This window comes from Oreochromis niloticus, linkage group LG2 (genome assembly GCF_001858045.2).
Source record: "Oreochromis niloticus isolate F11D_XX linkage group LG2, O_niloticus_UMD_NMBU, whole genome shotgun sequence".
In the NCBI taxonomy this organism is placed as follows: domain Eukaryota; kingdom Metazoa; phylum Chordata; class Actinopteri; order Cichliformes; family Cichlidae; genus Oreochromis; species Oreochromis niloticus.
In genome coordinates, this window is record NC_031966.2 from 9,838,240 (window position 1) to 9,848,016 (window position 9,777).

The following is a 9,777-nucleotide window of genomic DNA, read 5'->3' on the forward strand; positions in this document are numbered from 1 at the left end:
CCCCATCCACATGGCAAATGAAATTGGCACTGAGAACACGGCAGATCCTGGTCGGTTTCATTTGCCTTTGCAGATGGAGAAATATATTGGGAAACGATGAGGGGAAGCAGACGTGATGGGGAGGAGTGGTGTTTCCACACAATACCATAAGACCTCAGTCATCCAGAATATATTACCATAAAACACAAGAAAGATGTCAATTCAATTTTGCCATCTTCTGGCAGGACAAAGCACAGGCTGCTGTTTGGAGACTGCTTGCCGATGAGGTAGACGCCGCCATGCTGGAAGAGTGACAGCAGCACAAAAGGCTGTAATGCAATCACACCGTCTTCTCTGGTAAAAACAAAAGAAATTTAGTTTCTATTTATGCGAGGTGCCATTCATGGTGTGAAAAATTGTTACCTCTTTCCAACATAATTAGAACACATTACCACCACAAAAAAACATAACCTGTCTTTGTGCTGTCGGGGAGGAAAAATTGAGTGAAAAAACATGTTTTTACCTGATCTGTAACTGCGTTTTGAAAGAATGTCACTGCTGCTGTAACTACACTTATCTTCTTCTTCTTTTTTTTTGTCATGCCAAAAAGGAACACAAGGACACAACAACCAAATGGTGACATTCATTCAAACAGCATTTATCTACCACTCACAGCCACTACAAACAGTTCTACATATCTAGGAAAATCTTCACAGATAAACTGTTTATTGTTCTCATGGAAACCATTTAAATGCTGAGTCCATTCTTTGGTGTAGATGTAAGTGAGAATAGGTAAACTCGAGAGGCAACAACAAGACAACCCTCAAAAAAGGAAGCAGACTGCCTTCTCCTTATGCCTCCCCTAACTCATTTCCTCTGTTTTTTGTCACTGCAGGTCAAGCTCCTCCAGGATGCCACATCCGTACAAGACATTGCAAGGTTTGCTGCATTTCCCAACACAGTCTTAAGAGTGTGGAGAAGACATGAGGTGAGCTGGGCAAGACTGTAGAAGGGCAATAACCCAGCAGCAGGCCCATATCTGCTTTTTTTGCATAGGCGGCAGCAGGAGTGCTGCCAGAGCCTTAAACATTGACCTCCAGTGGACTACTCGTTATTCTGAGCAGTGTATAGCAAAGTGCAAAGAAAAAAAAACAGTGAGAGATAGAGAGCAGAAGATCATGAAGGTTTTAATGCTTGGAACTGAACAGTAATGGACCCGAAGCAGAAACATTCACAAACACCAAGAAAGGACTGGACTGTAAATAATGAGGGCTGATTGTGAGTAGGAAACAGCAGAGGAACGAGACACAGGTCACAGGTGAAAACAAACAGCACAATAACAAAGTGGGATGTAAAACTAACACAAAGGAAGAAGGAAGCCCAATTCAGAGACGAGAAGTCTCAATAAACATGAAGACAGAGACAAATGAACACTTGAGCACTCTGATGCATCCACACAGGAAATTAAATCAGGAATGAACAGACAGGGAACTAAACTAATATTTAGGGAACTAAACACAAACAACAAACTCAAAGCAGGAACTTCTTAGGAATAATCCTAGAACAGAAACCAGAATCTACTTTGCATTCTGCAAAAACACAAAAGCTTAAAATACTAGAATACACAATTGAAGCATGAACTGTAACACAGGACACCTCACAAGAAATCAAATTCACTTTAGAATAATAACGAAATGAAAACAGGGACCCAACATTTCAAATGCCGGGATAATAAAACCCAAACTCAGAGATAACAAAAACCCTATGACTGCGACAACAGCACAGCAGAACGAGACATAGTGATTAGTTTGAGGAAGGGGTGGAGAAAGAAGAGCACCCAGGTATCAATGCAGGTCTGCATGTATCACTGTGGGACTGTCTGTGATGTCGATATTATAGAGTGCTGTTAACGAGACATCAGACAGCTGCCCTACTTTCTATATTTTTACCCTGTCGCGTCGTGTGACACTATTGGAAGTTGTTGCATAACAGCTTGTGTTGCTTTGATGGAGAATATATACAAATGAAGGCACTGCAGGTGCTGCAAGAAGAAATGATAATAATTGTCAGGTATTCTGTATGCTGTTGGTTGTATGTATTTGTGTTCAGTGTTTTGAGACACAGGGGCAGCCGCAGTCGGCCAATTACTATGAAAACTCTGACAAACTTCTCTGCATGTAATAGCTGAGACTCACTGGTGTTGCTTTTTAGTTGGGATAAACCCAGATACGATTAAGCTACATGAAGCAGTAAATCTTTGCAAGAATTTTCAGCAAACAATGGGAACAGATGTGTGGTTGGAGTAGGATGCACCAGGCTTTCTTTGCGTGCTTTCTGCTGTTCAGTTGAACTGCACATTTACAAAACCGAGAAGCAGCTACGGAAGAAAAATAAACGTCAAATATCATCTTTGGTGTGAAATTGGACATTATGGAATAGATTCATCATTCACATCAGACAAAAAACAAACAAACAACCTAATGGGATTCTTTTTTTTGTTTATGCTGATTAGACACTAGAATCTAAAGAACGTCACACTGATGCAGTGTGATGGATTATCAGACTGTGAACAGAGTGACAGGTTATTTCTTCAATACTGCTTCAAAAAGGCAGGGAGTTTGGTAAGCAAATACAGGTAGATCAGTGATTTGCTGGACAAAGACACTATTGTTGTGGTGTAGAGGGGCAAAAGTACAAAAATAGATTTTAAATCAAACAGTCAAGATGTGACTGAAATACAAATGTTAATTCAACTTTAATTCCAAGGATTTTACAAAAAACCTGCAGTAATTGTTTAGCAATTACAGCCTTTTTTAACATCACTCCACATTTTCAGAGTCTCAAAAGTAATTGGATAAACTAATATTATGTTTAATATAAGGACTGTTTTTAATACTTGCATGAAAATCCTTGCAGTCGGTGACTGCCTGAAGCCTAGAATCCACAGACATCACCAAATGCTGTTTCCTCTCAGGAGTTGCTCTACTAGACCTTTACTGCAGCCACCTTCAGCTGTTTCTTTTTTGTGGCTCTCTTTACATTCAGTTTTGTATTTAATAAATGAAATGCTGCTCTGTTGGGTTGGCATCAGGTTACTGCCTTGGCCATTGAATTTCCCATATCACATATCTGTGCTATATCTTTGCGAAACTCTTATGTTGGTTTTGCATTTTGCTTTGAGTCATGATCCTTTTTGCATCGTGTGGCCCTGTTAAATTTATTTTGGAGGTTTTGTCTGAATCTGTGCAGCGAATATAGCCCTGCTCATACTTCTATCAGCAGACACCTCATTTATGAACACCAATGACCCAGGTCCATTGGCAACAATACATCCTGCCATCATAACACTGCCTTCACCATATTTGACAGATGTCGTATATGCTTCGGATCATGAGTCGTTCCTTCCTTCTCCATACTTCTTACTACTTTATACTTCTTCATACTTATCTGTCCATTTGGTTCATCTTGTTTCATCTGTCCAAAAGGTTTCCAGAAGTTTCCAGATCAGTGTTTTCTAATTTTCAAATCCTTTGTATTTCCATTCATGAAGGCATCTGTTGATTGTAGAGCTAACCCACCTCTTTGGGAGTGACCTTGACTTGGCTCTATGTTGTTGTTTTTCTTAACCATGGAAATAATTCTGTCATCATGCACTTTCCTTGTTTTCTGACATCGTTCAGGCATGTCGGTGTTCCTGAGTAGGTCAGAATATTCATTATTTTTAAGAATAGACAACACTCTTGATTTGGCCACTCTTAATGTTTTCGCTATCTCTCCAGCAGGTTTATTTTGTTTTTATATGCAATTACAGTAAAAAGCTTTGAAAACTTTGAATTTTATTTCTGCTTCATTTTGTCATGAAATAACAAGGGAACAAGGCTCCTGTAGCCATTAAACTGCAGTCATTTGTTCATTTAATTTTGAGGAACTATCTATAAAAAATTTGGTAATTCCTAAATATTTAATGAAATGTTTTTGTGAAACACTGAGTTAAAGCTAAAAATGTGCACTCTAATCACATCTCGATTTAAAAGCTACTATGATGTGTACAGAGGCAAAACTACATCAGAACGTATGTTTTATCCAACATTTTATGAACTTCACTTTACATCTACTGTGTGTTTTTCTATTGAATGGAGGATTTAAATCTGCAGTCGACTTTCCTTACTGCTTTCAGGTAACAGGTGGTTAACGTGAAAGGAATATGAAATGGAAAATGCCTTTAAGTCTTTCCAACGTGTGAAGAAAGGATCACCCAATGGCTGAAAAAAGATGCCCCAAATCAAGTCAATTACAATTAAATGCTACATCCACAAGATCTTCTTTTTACCTCATGGTTTACCGGGATTGAGTTTTCAATTGAAGACTGCTGGTAATGGATTCAAATTCTAACCTACAACATTTGGCCCTTTTTGTGCCTCAACGATGTAGCCTTGTTTTACTCCCCCTGCCTTTTTTTGTGATCTTTTCTTTGCAAAAGATTTTTATTACAGAGAAGCAACAAGGCATAACGCATCAAGAAGACATAAATGACAACAGACATCAAGCAAACACCCCCACAGCTGGTGGGACTCAGTCTGGTTGTTTTGACCAAATGTTCCATGAGGAATTTCCCAGAAATCATATGCTCATCAGTACATGTTCTTGGCAGGCCTTTTCATCCTGATATTACCAAACTAAGCATCCCAAAAGGTCAGTAGCTATCCTTGCAGACAAAACTGTCTCTTCTTGCCAAGATTCTGAAAAAGTGCAACTCAAGGTGTCGCTTTGCACGACAATATTCTGAATAATATACTGGAGTGCACAAAGAGCATCAGTAATGGATTACATGTATTTTAAAGATGCCTTAAAAACACAAGGCATCCCCTCAATGATGCTCTTGGAATGATAACACTCAGCTCACTCAAACCCATCTTAAACATAGAGTGTATTTGCTCCGGCATAACATTTAAAAATATAAATATTATTTTCTATATAAGTGCTTTCTTTCTAACACACATTTACACTCAGATTGATGCATCTGAACAACTTGGGGTTAGAACCCAAGGGCCTTTGACATGCAGCCGGTGCAGCCAGGGATCAAATCAACCTGCTCTAGCTCCACCCAAATGCTAAGTCAACAAAAGTACTACAACACCTGAGCAGGTATGTTGTTTTTACTGTATAGTCTTAAAGATTAAAAGAAAGTGAAGGAGTCTGTTGCTAAAGGCTTGCACACACCACCGGTCTAAATTTAGTGGAACCAGGAGGCAAAGATGCCCTCTTCTTCATCATATTATATTTATAGTCCCTTTCAGTGTTTCTTTAATGTGAATTTGCATCTTTAGATCATCCAAATGTTATCTGAGTGTTCCTGCAATGCTCATTTCACGACATTTTCAGGAAACAGCTGATGAGGAGAACCTCACAAAAACCTGAATGGTTTGACTCTGGAAGAAAACAATCACATCAGATGACAAAGCCTTATTGATCTGTTTGGTTTTGTTTATGTCTCTTTGAGAGCTTCGCCCTTGAGTGTACCTGGCGGCCAAACACAGTCAACAAGAGTCCATTAATTTGCTGCTGAGAAGCTACTTACAGCTCCTGGCTAATGGCTGATTTTTCCACCACTCGCTCATGACTTTCATCAGTGGTAGTGGGTGGAAGGAGTGCGTTTGTGAGGAGAGGTATTGGTGATAGGGTAGTGATGGCAGAGTGGGGGTTATTGTCCAGGCAGTAATTCTTGATTCCCCTCCCGTGCTATAACTCGGGTCTGCGCTTCAGGCATATTGGCATAGCCATTATTTTTAATGCATGCATTAGAAAGAGCCAAAAGGGACTCAGTGAGAAACCTTTGATGGTTTCAGTCTTCTTGATGCACACAAACAGGACTCAGAACCAATGCCACAACTGCAGGACAGCATTCACGTTTTTGGAGAGGAGATTGGGAAACACGGCTCATGCCGTGGCAGCTTGCAATAGAACGCGATAAATAACAGGTCATCAAGGTGATAAAGCATTGAGCTGGAAATGGGATTGTGCCTGTAAGGCAGCGGACCAGGCAGCACAAACGTGAACTGATATACATTAGTCCCCAAGCAGTCTGTACAAGAGAGATATGCTGCTGGGTACCCTTCTACCCGTGACAATGTAAATAGAGGCTATCCACTTACCGGGTGAATGCCGCTGCCTCTCCTCAGCTGAAAGGCTTCAGGGGCTGTGTTGTATTAAAAAAAAGAAAAGAAAAAAGGAAAAACACCCACAAAGTGCTGACACAAGTGGATGGTTTTGAGTGTGGTAAGAGTTCTCTTTTCACTTACTGGTTCTGCTTGTTCCAGTGTCTAAACTCATGTAAGTCTGCAACTGATTTTCCTTTTTTAGGGTCTTTGGGAATTCACTGGAGGCATTTGTGGACATTGACCAAAAGCAGGAGCAGCTGAAATGAGGATCTAATGGACTCTGTTTGGAAGATTAAATTCATCATACACATTGCAAAGTGTTAAAATAAAAAATGGTGAAGGAACAATAAAAGCTTGTATATTGCAAACAATATTAATTTGAAGAAAAAGTAATATCGGGACTTAAAAGATAGAAGAAAAATCTTCAAAGGTTCGTGACTCCTTTTGAGGCTTTGAGTTTGGAAGCTGTAAAAAAAAAATCCCATCACTACTTTGATGATATTCTAAAGGCCTCGGCATGCTTCAAACAAACTAGGCCATGTGTTATTTGACTGTATGTATGCATGAAGGCAAAAGTCTTTATATCTGTTGCGAAGGACTCCTCTTAATGGTGGAGGGAAAAGCTCTTATTACAGCATCCTCTGTCTGTGATGACAAGAACTCTGTGTCCTTCTAGTCTCGAGATAAATAATACAAATGGGAATAATAGCGCACTTCATGACAGCCTCTCCTTGAAAACATTTACTGTGATGTGCTTGAATGTACAAACAAAATGTGAAGTAACTGCGCGTGTTAAAGGGAAACCCTGCCAACACCCTTCCCACCAGGTCGTATATGTCAGCTGTCTATAATTGTGATGTCAGAAGTGGCTTCGGGAATAATGTGACCTTTGCAAAATAATGGTATTCCACCAAGGCACTGATTCAGTTTTTAGTCTTTATTTTAGTTTAGGTCCTCTGTTTCCACCTGGAAAAATATTTGGGAGGAAAAGAGTCAGAAAGGGGAAAATAATGACTTCATTTTCAAACTAGAAGACTTCTAGTTAGCTGCTGTGTAACAAGCAAAATGGTCTTTATATTTTTGGTCTACTGAAGCACAATCTCTGCAGCAGCCAAAAATTGTCAAATTGCCACTTTAGGATGTCGAGCCCCCAAAACAAGAGAAATACAAAATAAATTAACTGTCTGGTACAAAATCTTTAGCGAAAATGCTAAAACCATAGTTTTCAAAATTGAAGTTAAGGGCATAGACAGTAGCTCATCCACATAGCTAACCACTAGTATGTACTTTTTCTTTAAAACCATATTTGAATCAGAAGGTGGAGTATCAACTTATCAGCTAAGGCTACCAAGCTGCATCAATAAAGGGCATGGGAGTCATGCAAAAGGCACAGAAAGCTGTAAATTAGTGCTGAGCAAAAAACAAATGAAGTACTGGAATTTCAGTCACCAAAACTGGAGCACAGACTTATTGAACAGCCGTATTTTACCTAATAATTCCATTAAAAATCCTCCAATATGTTCCAACTAAACACAACCCAGTTCCTGTGTCAACAAAGCTGTCAGTCAAAGCAATCATGCCCCTAACTTTAAGCCTGAAAAAGTCTCATCTCTAAAATCACTGATTTACATAAAAATAAAAATCATTGACTGTAGAGTTGGTATGAATGGGGAAACATTGCATCGAGACTAAAACAATGCTTTGTAGCAGTCCATAGACAAGCTTTGTAATGCTGTGAAACTGAACATTTTACACTGGAGTCTGTGGGGACTGACTCGATGTTGGAGCTGCTGTTTTAAGCACTGTTTTCTTCCACTTGGACTTTAGTTCTGATGCGTTTGAGATAAGAACAATTGAGATTTTCCTTACAACAAGTTCGAACAGTGAAAGCTTACATTAGACCTTCCCAACTGTCCTTGTAAATCTACAATATTTCACTGTTCACCTGATCTCTTCTGTTGCTGGTGGTGGAAACTGAGGAATTGCCTCCTTTACCCTAGTCTCAAGATTCAAACTAAGGACACTCTCTAACCCTTGAAGAATCATGTTCTGTCTATGATACTATAAAATCCTCCAAGGTGCAGAACCACAAAAGCCTCTGTTCACTCAATTGAGGCCCACAATTAAAGCCTAATTGTGTTCAGAAACCCAGTGAACAGAGCTCACAGTAGGCAGGTTGAAATGAGGTTATTATGCAAAACACAGAAGACAAAAGGAGGCTATTTGCAGTTAATTAATGTGGTAATTTCTTAGTAACTGTCTGATAATTTATACAGCAGTATGGATGGAGCTGCTTTTCTTTCATGCTTACTTTTACTGGAGGAATTGCCTTACTTGTAACCTTGCCTGACCCTTTATTTCTATGGCCCTCACACTTTTTCCCACAGAGTTATTGATTCCACGTCTTGCTTATTCACATGCACAGACGCCATAATAAGTAAATCCATCTCCCGTGAGTCCCTGCTGAAGCAAGTGCAGTCCTAAGGGGAGGGACGCAACACATTCAGGCCCAATTGTCTTGTCTTTTGTTAAGGATTACCATCATATTGTTATGCACTTTACAGCCCCAACATCTTGCCAATTCATGAAGAGCAGGGGGACTCGGACACGTTTGGGATACTCGCTGGCAGAAAGAATCCAATAATAGAATATATTCATCCGTGGTGGCTTAATTAACGGGTGCTGCTGGAGTGGAACAAAGCTAGTTGATGGGATATAAACACTCAAAAAAGGCACAAGTGCATTTCATGAGATAGAAACACCCAAGTTAATGTATAAAGAAAATCATTTTGGATTCTGGCCATCTTAGACGTCCAAAGTACAGAAATACTGAGATATGCAATTAGTGTTTTTTCACTTAAAATTGTGCCTCAGTTTCCTAGGTCTGCTCTTAGAGTAGGCTGTAGACTTTTTTTTGCAACATGTTAGCATACATGTCAGCTGTCCACTTGGCTTTTGACACCCCACTGGTTCTGAAAGAAAGTCTCCGACATTTCATTTTTCAGTGATTGTAGTTATTCTGGCTGCTTCACTGTAGCATATCTCAGCATGAAGCTGGTTTCACGCTGAAATAATGGGCCAAGGAATAGCACTGTGCCTCATGTCAGCTGTCATCTTTAGAAATGGGAAGGGTGTGCACGGTTCCTTTTCAAATATTGGATCGGGCTGAAAATCACTAGTCGGTTCTTTAAGGTGGGGCGACCACAGAAAAGAAACAAGGAATCTTAAATGTCACTGCCTCTCCTCGTCTGTCCAGAAGTGCTCTATATTACTTTTCGGTGGCATTTTGCCTCCCTAAGAATGTGTCTGGATGTCAGCAATGAAAGAAAGTGGAGTAAGGAAGTAGCCATTTGCAAAGGGCACAGCCTAATAATCAAATCCAGATGGCCTTTTTCCCCTTTCCATATCTGCATTTTGAATCGATCATTTGTCATGCATGGTAGAACAAAGAAAAAAATAACAGGCAGTCTCGTTTTTAGTGCAGGACCGCTCACACTTCCTGCTAGATTTGCATCCTTAACCTGAAGTTCCTCAATGACCACATGATGCACATCTGCTGTGTGCACCGGACATCATTTGCTGTGTCAAAACAGCAATTCTTCAACTTACGTTTAATTTTGGGGCGGAAGCTGAAGTTGCA